At 40.1% G+C, this 16,438-nt stretch overlaps 1 protein-coding gene and 1 long non-coding RNA gene across 20 annotated transcripts in view; both read left to right on the top strand.

Annotated features, from left to right (window-relative positions):
- Nucleotides 1-16,121, top strand: part of LOC139362477 (uncharacterized) — a 45,881-nt gene extending 29,760 nt beyond the window's left edge. The window contains exon 2 of the long non-coding RNA XR_011621592.1: nucleotides 6,230-16,121. This is a non-coding gene — a long non-coding RNA (uncharacterized lncRNA). The remainder of the gene's footprint in view (nucleotides 1-6,229) is intronic.
- LOC105475378 (membrane associated guanylate kinase, WW and PDZ domain containing 2) overlaps nucleotides 1-16,438 on the top strand; it is a 1,478,421-nt gene that overhangs the window by 880,156 nt on the left and 581,827 nt on the right. The window lies entirely within an intron of this gene.

Here is a 16,438-nt window from a genome sequence, read left to right as displayed (position 1 = left end):
GTAAGTAAGAGGAAAGGATACTAGTTTATTATTCTTTCTCACTAGGCTGTCCTAAGAACTTTCCAAAAGGCATGTTAGATATCACCTGCAGTATGTATTTAAAACTTAAAGCAGTTGAGAATCAAAACTAATAACACCAAGAGCCTTCCTACCATGGTGGACCTAATTAATACAGAGCTTTCATGTAAAAAGTATAGGATTTAAAGTAGGAAGACTTGGATTTTAATCCTAGTTTTTCTCATTACTAACTCTGAAAGCTCCTTTTGCTCTGTTCCCATCATAGCCCACATCCTTGAAAGCCCTCACTACATTATATTTTGCATGTTTTTTCCTTCAGGATGGAAGCTCTTGGGGCCAGAGGACTGATGCTGGTCCTCTTGTTCCCCAGCACCTACCACTGGGTTGACAGTCAATACCTAAATAAAAAGGAACTACACTTCATCTCTAGGGCTCCACTCTTTCTAACAGCTTAACTCTCTCGTGTGGTATCATCCCAGTTCTTCCCTCCCTTTCACCCTCCCTCCCTCTGTCCCTTCCCTTCCTTCCTCCCTCTCTTCCCTCCCTCCCTTCCTTCCTTCCCTCCCTTCTTCCCTCCTTCCTAATACAGATATTTATTGAGCATTTTATCTGATCTACAAAATGAGGGTACAACAGTGAACAAGACAAAGAACAAAACTTCAAAGAACAAATCTGTTCTCATGAAGTATATTTTAAAATAGGGAAAATTCTTGATTTTGGTCCTGATTCACATAGATTTCTTTTGATCTCTATTCATAATCTACCAAAAGAGAGCTGAATGACAAAGACATTCTGGTGTTATACTTCCTTTGTATTGGGAAAACTCCAGGAACAAATAAATTCTCTGACCTCTCACTCTACTCAAGAATATTTTAGTGTCTCTCACCTGTGTGCTTCTACCTGAGAGTCTACCGATACATTCAAAATACCTAAGGTCTCCTCTGCTTCCCAACATTCTACTCTCCCTAACCCACCAAGCTCTGAGGACCTCGTCATTTATCCTTCTATTTACATTTCTTATTCTCCATTGAATTTTGGTTCTATACCGTGAATAAAAATGAAACTAATTCTCATTATGCTGTCATGCCAAAATATGTCTGAACTGAGTGCAGTTTTCTTCTGAGGAAAGGAGGAAAGTAGCATAGAAATTAAACGAATTCTTATATTCTAGGTCAAACTCACATTCGATCGTATCTCTGAAACTCGTTCTTTAGCAGCTTAGGTAGCAGAGGGCAAAACATGAAGTGCTTTGCTTTTTAAAAGTAGTCATTAAACTTGTTAGATGAGAGGGTAAACAGAAATCTCAGCATAGTTTAAAAAGAAAGATAATTTCAGAAAACAGTACAATTTCTTGAAGCTAATTTTATACTGACATCAAATACCACTTTCAATTCAGGCACAATTAAATATTTGCCTTTCCACAGGTTATATATAGTCTCACATTAAGATAATTTGTTTTTACTCTGACTCCAAGCAGCATGGCACCAATTTGGGAGAGAAAAGTTGTGGAAAATCTTGTCCAAAGTCTCTAGCAAGTTAAATAGCAACACGTAGCGTTCTGGACCAAACTGAGGGTCGGGCTGCATATTCCTGTGGCCCAGTAACAAGATGCAGATGAACTTGGAAAGGAGGGAGTTTTTATTTCTGTAACCAGTTACAGAGAAAAAGCCCAGAAAATATCACCAGACCAACTCAAAATTACAAAGTCTTCCAGACCTTACATACCTTCTAAGCTATATGTCTCTGTGTAAGTGTGCACTCATCTATAGACATCAGTGATTAACTTCTTTTAATCTATAACTGATATGTGAGTCCTGAAGACCTTCTCTGCAGCCTCAGTAAATTTACTTAATGGGACCAAGCACTGGAGTGATTACCCTTATCTTGTTTGCTACTAAATCATGGAGGGTTGGGGAGGTCCTTTAGCCCCCAGTAAAACTTGTTTAATCCTAAATGGGGCCTGTTAAGAATTCCTTTGTTGTCTGGGCGTGGTGGCTTACGCCTGTAATCCTAGTACTTTGGGAGGCCGAGTCTGGCTGATCACGAGGTCAATAGATCGAGATCATCCTGGCCAACATGATGAATCCCCGTCTCTACTAAAAATACAAAAATTAGCTGGGCATGGTGGTGCTTGCGTGTAGTCCCAGCTACTCGGGAAGCTGAGGCAGGAGAATCACTTGAACCTGGGAGGCAGAGGTTGCAGCGAGCCAAGATCGTGCCACTGTATGCCAGTCTGGCGACAAAGCAAGACTCCATCTCAAAAAAAAAAAAAAAAAAAAAGAATTCCTTTGTTATCTTGTCATGCTTCAAGGCCTAGAAAAGGTCTGGGCAAAACTCTTGGTGGGCTTTTGTTACATTCCAGCCTTTGTATAAAGGCTCTGGCTCTTTCAGGTTTTAATAGTTAACTTAATCACGCAGTCAGTGCTGAAACAGTTATTACAGAGGCCTGTGTCAGTAAAACCTGGCCTGCCACAGTAGCAGAGAATAGGAATTAAATTGTAGAATTGGACAACATTATCTTAACAAATGACAAGCTTCTGCCAAAGCTACATAGTTCCTCCGGCACACTGATAGCAGCATCAGCATTCTGAGGAGTATCAAAGAGGACAAGACAGAAATGTGAAGTGGGATATAGGTTGATTGAAGGAGAGGGTGTTGACTAGGTGCATTCCTACAGGATGATTTAAGCCAGGCACTACCAAACATCCGTAAGCATGTTAAAAATGCATTTCCTCAATACCCCCCTCACTGTAAACCCTTGAATGTGATATGTTTGGGAGTTGAAATTGAGAATATGTGTCTTTAACAAGAGCAGCTTTCCTAAGCTACCATTTCAGAACCACAGTTTTAACACATCTATTCTAAAGCTATATTGACCAAAAAAGAACAAAAGATCCCATACCTTGGACAATTTTTAGTCAAATGGAAATATGGAGGTTTGGGGATTATATAATAAGAACTTGAATTTTTTAAATGCCAGTGTATGAAAAATGTCTCTGCTTACTCCAACGCAAGTGTCTTTTGCTTTCATGTTGTACTCAGAGACACCAAGCCCCAAATAATATTTTTTGCACTCTTCATCCCATCTGGAAGACAAATAAGAGTTAGTCATTTTCAGACAAAAACTCACAGAAGAGCTATAAGATGCACAGTGTGGATGCCTCCTTCTTGGTTAACAAGATATTCTACTTCTAAAGCAAGAAGCCCAGTCAAGTTTCCCATGTAGGTTCTCCTTGCCTTCCGTCTCATCCTCCTCTGGTCCATTACTGCCACCAGACCCGTGTGTCCCAAATGCCACCCCAATCTTGTTACTCTGCGTTTCAAACTGTCAGTAGTTTCTTATTGCTTTTTTCTTTTTTCTTTTTTTTTTCTTTGAGATGGAGCCTCACTCTGTCACCCAGGCTGGAGTGCAGTGGTGCCATCTCGGCTCACTGCAACCTCCGCCTCCTGGGTTCACACCATCCTCCTGCCTCAGCCTCCCCAGTAGCTGGAACTACAGGCGCCCGCCACCACACCCAGCTAATTTTTTGTGTTTTTAGTAGAGATGGGGTTTCACTGTGTTAGCCAGGATGCTCTTGATCTCCTGACCTCATGATCCGCCAGCATCTAATTGCTTTAAAAAAGAAAGAGAAAAAAAAAATCAGGGGCCAGGTGCCGTGGTTCACGCCCGTAATCCTGTAAATTTGGGAGGCTGAGCTTTGAGCTCAGGAGTTAGAGACCAGCTTAGGTGACACAGCGAAACCCCATCTCTACAAAAAATATGAAAATGCTTGGCGTGGTGGCAGGTAGCTGTGATCCCAACTACTCACAAGGCTGAGGCCGCAGAATTGCTGGAGCCCGGGAGGTGGAGGTTGCAGTAAGCTAAGATTGCACCACTGCACTCCAGCCTGGGCAACAGAACGAGACCCTGTCTCAAAAAAAAAAAAAAAATCAGTCAGCAATTTTTCGGAGGACATGCAAGGGCCTCTAATCTGGTCTTTTACAATGTGTACAGTTTGTGCTCTATCTTCTCCAGTGGGACTGCTTTCCCAGGTCTCCAAATCATGGACACGTGTTCCCTCCCCTGACAGTTCATGCAAATATGCATCTGTTCTTGCTTAGACAAATAGAGTGCTATAATATCATTATATTTCCTGTGTGAGTTTTTCTCTTCTTTCTAATTGACTTTTTCTACCGTCACTCTTTGCCTTGGTTGTATCTTTATTGTTTTCTTTCAAATGGTCCATCATATAATATGTTCAATAAAATTCCTTATTTTTTTTCAAATACTGACCTTTCAGGGCCTTCTGTCCCCTTACTCTAATCACATCTATAGCTGCTTTTGTGCTAACCCAGGAGAGCACAGCAGTTGGGACAAATACTGAATGACCTACAGAGCTTGCACTATTTTCTCTCTGGTCCTTTACAGGAAAAAAAAAAAAAATTACTATTTACTCTGTGGTCCTTTACAGAAAAAAACGTTCGCTGACTCCTGGTCCTGTCGCTCTGAAATATCACAACAATACCTATGTAGAGAATACTTTTTAAAAATGTATTTGTTCCAGGTATGCAATGAACTCTTTCCATTTGAAGATGTGCTTTTAGCTCTGGAAAATGCTACATTTAAAAGATTTTTTTGCAACTTTGTTTCCTTGTGTTCACTGTTCTGTCTGGAACCGCTATTAGTGAGATATGATCTTGCTGGACTAATCCTCTAAGTCACCTGCCCTCCCTCATATTTCTTTTCTCTTTATCCCTTCACTCCTCAATATAAGGAATTTCCTGGTTCTTATCACACTCTTTAATAAAATGTCTTTATATATTTTCCATCAGATTTTTTAAAAAAAATTTTCAGGAGTCTTATGCTCTAGTTTTTATTGTTTGTAACATCTTGCTCTTCTTATATTTTGCCGACTGATTCTTACATTCTTATCTTGGTCTTTCCCTTTTATGTTTTAGGTTTTTATGAAAAGAAGGTTTATTCCTTATAGCCTGTTTACATTTAGGAATGAAGCAATAGAGACATTGACTGTGATCTCTGCGTACACACTGATGGCCTCATTTTAGGGAGAGTGGGTGAGGAGCCAGACTCAATTTTTCAAGTCCCAAATGCTTCCATTAGAAGAGGTTTACCTATATTCCAGCTCTGAGATTACCTTCCTAATTCTCATCAGGGAGGCCTGTTTGTTTGTTTGCTTCCTTAGCTAGAGGCGACACGGATGTTAGGGCTCCGCCATTGGTGTCATGTATCATCCTGACCTTATTTACACAGTGTCTCTGAGTCCCAAGCCTCTGGTGTTCCGTGGAACAGAGTACTCCCGCCACCTCCAGCTTGGATTCATCCCTTTCTCAGTACATTCCTGTCTGCAGCTAGATGTGGCTACATTAGATACCATTACATCAATTTCACCTTCAGTATTTTAATGAGATCGCCAACCCTCTCTTGTTTGTTGCTGTAGGTTAAAACCTTTTATAATCCCTTGTGGCCTTCCCATTAAGGTCTGTTTCAGGAAGGAGAAGAGATATACTCAATATGCCTTCTTGAAATAGAATTGCTGGGTCTCTCTTGATATCATGTAAAATCTCCCAAAGCATTTCCTATGTGCTGCTCTCATGGTGTTTGTTTCTTTCTTCCTCGTGTTCCATTTATTCATATACATATTTTATTTCCTCTCTAGACCATAATCTCTTTGGAGTTTAGATAAATCTAGGCATGTGTAGTACTCTCTTTAATAATATTTGTCAAAGGAATAAATTAATAAATATAGAGAGAAAACTCAGAGGGAGGAGTCTCTGACAGAGACTACTATTTGGCTAGTGTATTGCAATCTAAGTACCATTTATCTTTACCTTTTTTTCTCAGAAATACAAATGACCCCAAATCCTAGCAATATCCCTACCTTTGGAACTACTTTAGGGAAAGAAAAGTAAATTGTATTACTCCTAAAGGGTATCTCAAGAATTTTCTTTATTTTATATGGTTAACCTGTAATAGAATCAGTCACCACAGTTTTCCCCCTTTGGTTTAAGTACCACAGAGACCAATACAAAAAGCATTTCCTAGAGGAAAGAGAGAAAAGGTAAGTGGCTTGAATGGTTTTCCTGTGGCTTCTATGTGACTAGGGAAAAGCATTTGTACTGATTTTAATTATAATGAAAGCCAACCACGATATGCAATAGGAACATTGATTTTTAGATGTTCTTATCTTGGTCTTTCCCTTTTATGTTTTAGGTTTTTATGTTTTAGTTTATTCACAGCCAGCACACCTACATTGCTATTCCACAAATGCCTGAAGCGAAATATGAAAAACCTTCTTAATGTCTTGTGATCACCAAGGGACAAAGCTGTGGAATTTGTAAAGATGACCCAAGCTTCTGGAGTTATGCCAGTCACCCTTGGTGAGACTGGAGATCAGCTCCAGGACTAAACTGTTCTTTTGAAACCCTCCACACCAGAGGTCACTAAGAAGCCAATCTCCTAGCATGGAGAAGAAGGCAGAATTAGCATTCTAGTGCACTCAGCTCCTCAATGACTTGTGCTTGGATGGCTGAAGCTTTAAATTACTATGCTAAATACATCAAGTAATTCACATAGGTAATAAATTTTGGAACGTAACAGCCTTCCTGCAAAACTACTCCCTCTTCTGCCTCTCCAAGAAAGAAAACTATAATTTCAACTTTGTCTTCTCTCTTTAAATTGTTCATCATTGCTTTAGGGTACACAAGCGAATGTTTGTTTTATTCCTGATCTCAATTTACACTGTTTTCTGAACTCCAGTTTCATAGCAGTTTGTCAATATTATCTTTCCAAAGGAACCAAGCAAACTGCCAGGATGCATTTCTAATGGCCTCCTGGTGGTAATTAACATGTCATTTATGAAATAATAACCCCCTTTTGTTGTACCTGACTTGAAGTAACTGCTCAGTTTTACTTAGACTGCATCGCTCTTTCCATATTGAAGACCTATATTTAAAGTAATCAAAGAATGCTATATTTCTTGAATATAAAACCCCAGCAAATTTGACGTGTACCCTTTCTACCATGGCTACGTGCATGGAACATTTACAATGCAATTTAGATCACACCTGGTATCTTTGGGTCTCTATTCTTCCCTGACACACCTCTCAGTCAGGGAATTAAGGGCCAGAAAGCAGAGTCAACAAATTATCTTCTTAATATGAGCATCAGGAAAATCTCCTCATCGTAATCATAGAGTGGAGTGGTAACATAGTACAGCAGTTGTTTGAGAGGAAATATGGCATAGCAGTTATGCGCATAGACTCCAAAGCCAGGCTGGCTGGGTTCAAATCCCAAACCCATCACTTATCAATCATGTACTTTCTGGACCAGCTGCTTAGCTTCTCTGTGTTCACTTTATTTCTGCAAGATGTTGAGAATACTACCTCCCTCACTGGGGTTTTGTGAGTTAATTATGTAAAATTCTTACATTAGTTAGTGCCTGCCACATGATAAGCACTATATAAGTGTGAAACATGATGGTGGTGATGGTGGTGGTGATGATGATGATACGTAGATTTGCTTGGTGAATTTTTGAGTATCTACTCCAAAACATTTAAGCCCAGACTGTAAAATTGCCAGGAAACAGCTCTGTGATAGGCTAGGAGTTTGGGAAAACAGTAGCAATTCTTTTTGAGATTAAACCACATGGGAATCCTGGTTTAAGAAATCAGTGGTGTGGCCTTATGGGCTGAGCCCTGTCCTGATACTTAAGAAGCTTGGGAACTCCTACTTGTTCAGTTCCTGACAGTGGGCAAGTAATTTATCCTCTTGAACCTCTATTTCTTTATTTGTAAAATGAAGATACTGTATTAGATGAATTCAGAGGTACTTTTCAGCTCTAAAATCCTATCTTTTTAATCAGCTGTTTGTAAATCAAATCACATCTGGAGCGCACTGGGAAAAACTTGCCACTTAAAAAAGTACAATGTGACAACTGGGAAAGTGCTTTATTATGGCAAAATCTCCCTGTTGATTCTAGCTTGTTAATGTAGCTGCTCAAAACCCAACTTTATTCACAGGCAGCACACCTTCATTGCTATTCCACAAATGCCTGAAGCTGGAAGTAAGAGGCTCTGATAGGAGCTCAGCCAGTCATCTGCACCAAGCTCACAGCTCTCTCTGGGCTAGGCACGAATGCACCTGAGCGGTGGAAATTGTTTGAGGCTGACTCGGCAGCCTTCACTCTCGGAAGGTTGCCTGGATTCTAACCTCCATTTGCACATATGTTATCTGCCTCTACCTCCTACTGAACTGCCATCTACCCCTCCCCCCGCCACACATTGGCTTGTAATAACTATTCATATTTCACATCGCCCAAGGGATTTTGAAGTTATTAATTATATTAAATTGTCTCCCAGGGAGAACCCAGACACATACACACCAATTCATGCTTTGAAGGTAAACATTAAATTTTTCAGTGCCAAAGAAAATGCAAAGGGAAGAAATATGATAATTGAGATGCAATCTTCCTCCAGCTAATTGTCACATAAAAAAGACGATAATTAAAGTGTAGGGTGGTGAGAAAAGAGGACTAACATTGAACAAGCACCTATTCTGGGAGGCCTCTGACACTAGAAGTTGTTCAGCAATGTTTCATCATTAGAGGATATGCATTGTATTCCCTACTGTACTTTTTTTCCCAAAAAGTTCCACAAAGATTCCTTGTCTAGAGTCACATACAGCCAGTAAACAGCTGGCATTCTGGAATGTGACCTTACCAGAGGGGACTTCACTATGCTTTCTGGAGGTCTTCAAGACATCCATCTCATAATTCTTTTAAATTCCATTTTGTTCATCTGTAACCAATGTAATGAATACCATTTTGTTTATGCCTTTATGAACACATGATTATAAATTCTGAATCTTTATAAGAAGAGGTAGCAAATTTGCTGGTAAAATTGCCTTGAATTTACCATATTCTTATGATTTAAGGTTGGAGAAAGGTTTTACATGCTACGGCCGAGTATTTGCTCTCTACAGTTGAAATCCAGACAAAATGTGGAGAATGATACAGGACGCTAGCCAGTAAAATGTAATCAAATGGCACGAGCTTCATCTACTGGTTGGGTTGTCCTCCCTCAGAAATATTCAGTTGGACTGTATAAAGTGATTAAATTTTGTTTGCAAATGCAATCCAGAAAAATATATCCATTTCAGTTACCTTTTTAAAAAATAATAACTGAAACAGATACTATTAACTAGAAATCTACAGACAAATAGGACAAAATGAACTGCATTTAGATGAATAACGTAACTTAAATATAACTAGCAATTTGCAAACAACAAATAGCTGTAACTGCTCTGTGGTTCTTTGATAGCTTCCCCTCACTCCTCACTGGACAGTGATGAAAGTCCTGGTAAAAGTTCTTAGCCAGAACACCCATTAGGGTGGCTATTATCAAAAGAAAAAAAAAGAGAAAGGAAAGGAAAAATAATAAGGAGAGAGTATGGAGAAATTGGAACTCTTGTACATTTCTGGTGAGAATATAAAATGGTGCAGCTGCTATGGAAAACAGTATAGTCGTTCCTCAAAATATCAAAATTAGAACTGTCAAACAATCCAGCAATTTCAGTTCTGGGTATATACCCCAAAAAATTGAAAGCAGGGTTTTGAAGAGATGTTTATAAAACCCCCATGTTCATAGCAGCGTTATTTACAATAGCCAAAAGGTGGAAGTAACCCAAATGTTCATCAATGAATGAACAGGTAAACAAAATGTGGTATATACATGCAATGGCATATTGCTCAGCCTTAACAAAGTAAAGAAATTCTGAAAAATGCTACAACATAGGTGAACCTGGAAGACATTATACTTAGTGAAATAGGCGAGTCACAAAAGGACAAATACTGTATGATTCTACTTATATCAAGTATGTAGAGTGGTCAAATTCATAGACAGAATATAGAAGGGTGGTTGTGAGGACTGCAGAGAGAGAAGAATGGAGAGTACCAGTTTGATTTGAGTCTGGGAAGATGAAAAAGGTTCTGGAGATGGGTGGTGATGCTTGCACAACAATGGGAGTGTACTTGAATTCACTGAACATTATTATACTTAAAAACAATATGGCAAATTCTTTGTTATGCATATTTTATCATCTGAAAAAAAACGGTGAAAGTTGGGCAGGAGAGAAGAACATAACAGACTGTGTTAGTTCAGTCTGCCTACTGCCCAGACTAGAATTTACCCATGTTAAAAGTTTGCACCTTTTCTTCTTCATACATAAAATGTCTTTTTTGTTTGTTTTTTTATTTTTTTAAATTATACTTTAAGTTCTACGGTACATGTGCACAACGTGCGGGTTTGTTACATATGTATACATGTGCCATGTTGGTGTGATGCACCCATTAACTCGTCATTTACATTAGGTATATCTCCTTATGCTATCCCTCCCCCCTCCCCCCACCCCATAACAGGCCCCGGTGTGTGATGTTCCCTTTCCTGTGTCCAAGTGTTCTCATTGTTCAATTCCCACCTATGAGTGAGAACATTCAGTGTTTGGTTTTCTGTTCTTGTGATAGTTTGCTGAGAATGATGGTTTCCAGCTTCATCCATGTCCCTACAAAGGACATGAACTCTTCCTATTTTATGGCTGCATAGTATTCAATGGTGTATATGTGCCACATTTTCTTAATCCAGTCTATCACTGATGGACATTTGGGTTGGTTCCAAGTGTTTGCTACTGTGAATAGTGCCACAATAAACATACGTGTGTATGTGTCTTTGTAGCAGCATGATTTATAATCCTTTGGGTATATACCCAGCAATGGGATGGCTGGGTCAAATGGTATTTCTAGTTCTAGATCCTCGAGGAATCGCCATACTGTTCTCCACAATGGTTGAACTAGTTTACGCTCCCACTGTCAGTGTAAAAGTGTTCCTATTTCTCCAAAATGTTAATCATAGGGAGAGAATCACAGTTGTTTGAAAGGATCAAATACATTCTTAGATGTTATGTGTGTGTGTTGGGGTTGGGGGGCTCTTAGCTGGAACTCCTGCTGTTTAAGTCCACAGTGTTTTCTACTTTTCTAGTTATCACAGCTAAGCTAGCCAAAGTTCCTTCCTTGTGAGTTCTGAGACACTAATTGCACAGAGTTCTTCAATTGTCCAAAGACAGAGGAAACTAACATTGCCGAATGCTGACAATGTGCAAGTGTTGCAACAATGTTCTACTTCCACAATCGCTCGACTGTAGAGCACGCTATGCTATTCTCATTTTGCTAATCAGGTAACAGGCTGAGAAAGGCAACCATGGTTATATAATTTGGTGCACTCAGACATCATTTAATGCAGGTAGTACAGCCAATATATGAGTCTAGTTTGTCTTCTTAAAATAGAAAGGAGAGGTAAAGGAGGCAGAATGTCACCACAAATTGAGCTCCTGTGGTGTGTTGATCACTGGCTCAGATTTCCCAGACTCACCATTCTCTGGGGATCATCTTCGTGATCTCCATAAAGGTGATCATCTTCATGAAGTTAGCAGTTGCTTACATCTGATCATGCAAGACTGTAAAGTAACCCCACCCTGTCAGTTCCCTTTCATGTATTCCCCCTCCCTTCCCAAAGTATTTCTGATAGTACTCGGGTAGTGTCACATCTATGCTGTCCAACCACTGAAGTCAGCTATAGGGTACCTGCTAGACATAATGCTGCCGTTGCTTCCCCGGGGCACCTCTTGTTACCACTGCCAGTGCCTTTGCTGCTTGTCTCCCAGCTGCCATGGCACTACCAGCCACCAGCCACCCACCACCCATCACAGGTGCTGCTCTCTCAGCTGCACATTGCCACTGGTTGTAAATACCCCTACTTCTTTCGCTAGGTGCCACAGTCTCCCAGGTACCTGTGCTGCTGCCACTTCCACTTTTAAGTACGTATCAGGTAGAGACCCTTTATCTCATCTTAGTCTCAGGTAGAGACTGCAGTTCTTTGCAGGTACAGTCACTATTGCACTGGAACCTTCAGGTACCTGAGTCTGATGGTCAATCCTATTTCGAAGAGAAAAATTTGTCTTCTATTTGGATAACGCTTGTTAAGATGAGTACCAAAGTGAAGTTACCTGTGTCTCGAAGTCTAACACAATTTTAGTGAGAGCACCTTTTCAGGATGTATTCACAGCCCTCTGTCTCCCTAAATTGCAGAAAGGAATTTAGGGAGCTGACCTACAATAGATTTGAATGGCAGGCCAAACTATATACAGAAATCATTCCTCCCTACTGACTTTCAGATTATTACCAGCTCAAAGTAGTTCTTCCTTCCGAAGTTTTCTGGATCCCCGTTTATCCTATGTGAAAATAGTATCCTGAGTAACCTACTTCACCATTTCATCAGACTTTTTCAAATGTCTTTAAATCCTAGCAGCAGGCACAGCTTAGGCCTTACCTGGGTATCCTACTACAAAATTTCAGTCTCATTTAAATCCCACAAAACCCCTGTTAGGAAAATATTATTATCTTCATTTTATAGATAAGGAAATTGAGTGGCTAAGTAACTTGCCATTAAACAGCTAAGCCATTAACATTAAACATTAAAACAGCTAGTTAGTGGCAGAATCAGGATTTGAGACAAGGTCTGGCTGATATCCAAAGCCCAGGCACTTCATCACCACCCCCTGCCACACCTCCCAAGCTCAGGGCAGGGCTTATAAGGTGCTAGCCACCTTCTTCAATCACACAGCTCAGTAGCAGTATTTCTCAAGCTATGCCGGCTACTGCCCCTGAATTACAACTGCATTATGTCTACGTTGCACTTGGTCTTCATCACCCATATGTTTCGTGTGCTCTGTACTGTGCTGATGCCATGCAGAGAACTTTTAACACGTTTATCATTTCATGTGGGAAAGTAGTATTTTCCTTTCTGAGTGCTGATTAGAAAACTCCATTAGTCTAATGTCTTTGTTTCTTTCTTTTTTTTTTTTTTTTTTTTCTGAGACGGAGTCTCACTCTGCCACCCAGGCTGGAGTACAATCTTGGTAAAATCTTGGCTCACTGCAACCTCCGCCTCTCGAGTTCAAGCGATTCTTCTGCCTCAGCCTCCCGAGTACCTGGGATTACAGGCACCTGCCACCATGCCCGGGTAATTTTTGTATTTTTAGTAGAGACAGGGTTTCACCATATTGACCAGGCTGGTCTTGAACTCCTGATCTTGTGACGATCTGCCTGCCTTGGCCTCCCAAAGTCCTGGGATTACAGGCGTGAGCCACCGCGCCCGGCACCAATGTCTTTTCTTAAGGTTGACTCCTGCTCTGAGCTAGTACTCTGAGGTTTAAGTGTTTATTGTTGTTTGGTTTGGTTTGGTTTTTTCCCATCACACATGGGTTACATAAGCTTCTTATAAAACTGTGCTTAGCTGTTTAGAAGCACTTGTGTAATTTATTCTAGAAGGGTATTTGAGCTCAATGCAGAGGGTGACAATGAAGACGGTGAAATTGTCTCCATTTGGCTTCCACTCAATTCTCCATTATAAGGACTCAATTACCATAGACAAGAGAAATGAAACTGACCTTTAGGTTATCAGCTCATTCTCCCCTGCCAATACGTGATTGTTCTCTTCAGTACTGTCCAGAATATTACTGATTCTAATTATAAATCAGTCAAGCAACAGGTCTTCACTTACAGTTTTCCCCTCAAGGATAACGTCAGTACTGTCAGCCATTTTGGCTCTTCTTGAAGTATTCAGCTTGGATCTAACCTTGTCCTTCTCTCTGTTCTCTGATCGACATTTCCACAGAGATGTGTTTTCAGTTTCTTAATGTATTTTGGGGGAAATGTTTGTTTTTATTCACTTCTAAAATATATATTTGCATAATTTTTTATTATTTATTTATTTTTTATTTATTTATTTATTTTTAGACGGGGTCTTGCTCTGTCACCTAGGCTGGAGTGCAGTGGCACGATCTCGGCTCACCACAGCCTCTGCCTCCTGGGTTCGTGCGAGTCACCAGCCTCAGCCTCCTGAGTAGCTGGGCCTACAGGTGCCCGCCACCATACTCGGCTAATTTTTTGTATTATTTTTAGTAGAAATGGGGTTTCACCGTGTTAGCCAGGATGCTCTTGATCTCCTGACCTTGTGATCCGCCCGCCTCAGCCTCCCAAAGGGCTGGGATTACAGGCATAAGCCACCGCACCCAGCATATTTTCATAATTTTTAAGGGGTGAGAGAGGCTTACGTTTACTCTGTCAAGGCTCAGTTCTTTTTTATATGTGTTTTGTTATAAAGTGTGTTAGCAAGTCATCCCAAGGTAGATTATTAATAAATAATCCCTAGTCTTTCTCTGTACTCACCCTTCCTCTGTGACTGACTTGAGTGGTATCTGACATTAACTTAGAGTTTTCACTTATAAAAAGAAATACAGAATTTTAAATCTGGGAAATGGTAAGCAGCAACTAATTTAGGGGTAGCTATTGAAAATACTTTGACAAATAAGGAAACTGAGGCTCCTAGATTTTAAGTGGCTTCCCAAAGCTCAATGAGTTAATGGCAGGGCTATATTTGGAAACATAGTTCTTTCTAAAGTAGTAAATGAGGTGAGGTGGGTGTATTTTCTATTCCTCTTCCAAAACCAAACAATGTCAGTCACTGGTCCCATTTTTCTAGAGGAGTCTATGTTATAATTAACTTAATGCCAGCTGCTGTAACAAATGTGTCCTGAAATCATAATGTTAAGAAAATATGTTTTAACCCAATAAAAGTGTTTTTATTGTTCAAGCAACAGTCAAATGCAGGTGCTTCTGGTAGGTAGCTGTCTTTCAAGTGTTCATTCAGGCATCGAATTCCTTCATATTACCTCTTGGCACAGGGCTCCTAACTGGAATTGTCTCCATTTGGCTGTCAGGGAAAAGGCTAGAGGATGGTCTAGGAAATTGCTATGACTTAGGCCTGGAAATCATATACATCACTTCCACACACGTTCCATTTCCAAAGTATGTTTTTGCTTTTCTTCTACACCCAGGTGCAATTGTTCCCTTCTTTCATATTGCATAAGGATTTTACAGATCCCAGTTGGTGACTTTCTGTTCAGTGAGGACAGGTATATCCAGATCTAATGTTTTTCAGCCACAGATGCTTCCCATTCTCCTTCACTTCACACGTGGTTGCTCTTAGAATCCTTTTGTGCCTTATACCTGAAGACCGGTTGAGGGGCATGGTTACATGTCACATTTTTAAAGCCAAAGCCATTTTCAAAAATCAGTTTACTCTGCTGAACTGAGCAGAAAACTGCTTTTGCTACCTGATGGGGTTCAGGGCACACTACTCAAAAACATGACACGTTTACATCTGAGAAAACAACAGAAGCAGGAAAGTCACTCTCATCATCTCCTTGCCCCTTTGCTGCTAAAGCAAGTCATAAAACTTAGGAAGGATTTCCTGACCTTCCCCTGAAGCAGGTCATAAGATCCACATGTGAGGGGTGCTCTCCATATTCCCAGAGGAAAGGAACGTCCTTACTTCTGAAGGCACAGGGACACAGAGAAGAATCTTAACAAACAGGCCTTATTAAGTTCCTCCTGGCTTATTGCCATTAGATCATACTCCCTTTGCCCAGTCACACCTCTCCACAACAATCCTCTTCTTCATTTAACAGCAACAAAAAAACAAAAAACAAAACAAAACAAAACAAAAAAAAACGCGTAGGTTTTCCTTGTTCTTTGGGTCTTCATTTCCTTACGTAAGCTTCTGTGTCATCCAAAACATAACCAAATTTGTATGCTTTCTCTCTTAAGCTCTCTTTTATTATAGGGGCTCCAGTGATGATCCTAGCAATGAGAGAGAAAGATATTTCTTTCCCCCAACTTACCTAATCATGTAAATATGGGAAGGAAGTTCATTCTTGTGTTATTTCAAGTAGTTTGTGATTTTCCTCCTGAAAATAAAATGTGTGAAGTTACTGCTCTGAAATAATTGCACTTGTCTCTACCCTCCTTACAGTCAAAGTTCTAACCATATACTGCTATGCATATCTATACCCACCCTGGTGGTATTAAACTACTGGAAAGCATGGACGTTGAATGTATAAAAATGAATACTAATGGCAGTGATGGCATATGTATATGTATAAAATGGCCCTGATAGCATCAAGAAGCAACTCCCTTGGAGAGAAGCAAGAGGTAGGTCTTTGCTTCCTTTGGTTGGAGAAGGCCAGACACTCTTGAGGGAGCAGTTGTAGTCAAGATGCTTATGTATATCCTCCCTCCCCCAAGCCTGGGCCTGCAGCTCTTCCTCAGTCTCTGAGCAGATATTTCTGCTAGCACTCACCAAGTGTTGATAGCTGATACTGAGTTTTTTCAACTGGTATAATAACATCTCTCTGTTTCCTTGAGAATTTTATTGAAAAGTAGAAGCTGAAATTATGCATCCCTAGTCACCCACCATCATAATTCAAAAAGACTATAAATAAGAACTAAATTATTTATATGGCATTAAA

The sequence above is a fragment of the Macaca nemestrina genome, chromosome 4, assembly GCF_043159975.1.
Source record: "Macaca nemestrina isolate mMacNem1 chromosome 4, mMacNem.hap1, whole genome shotgun sequence".
NCBI lineage: Eukaryota > Metazoa > Chordata > Mammalia > Primates > Cercopithecidae > Macaca > Macaca nemestrina.
The sequence above is the reverse complement of the archived record's forward strand: the minus strand, read 5'-3'. Positions and strand labels throughout refer to the sequence as shown.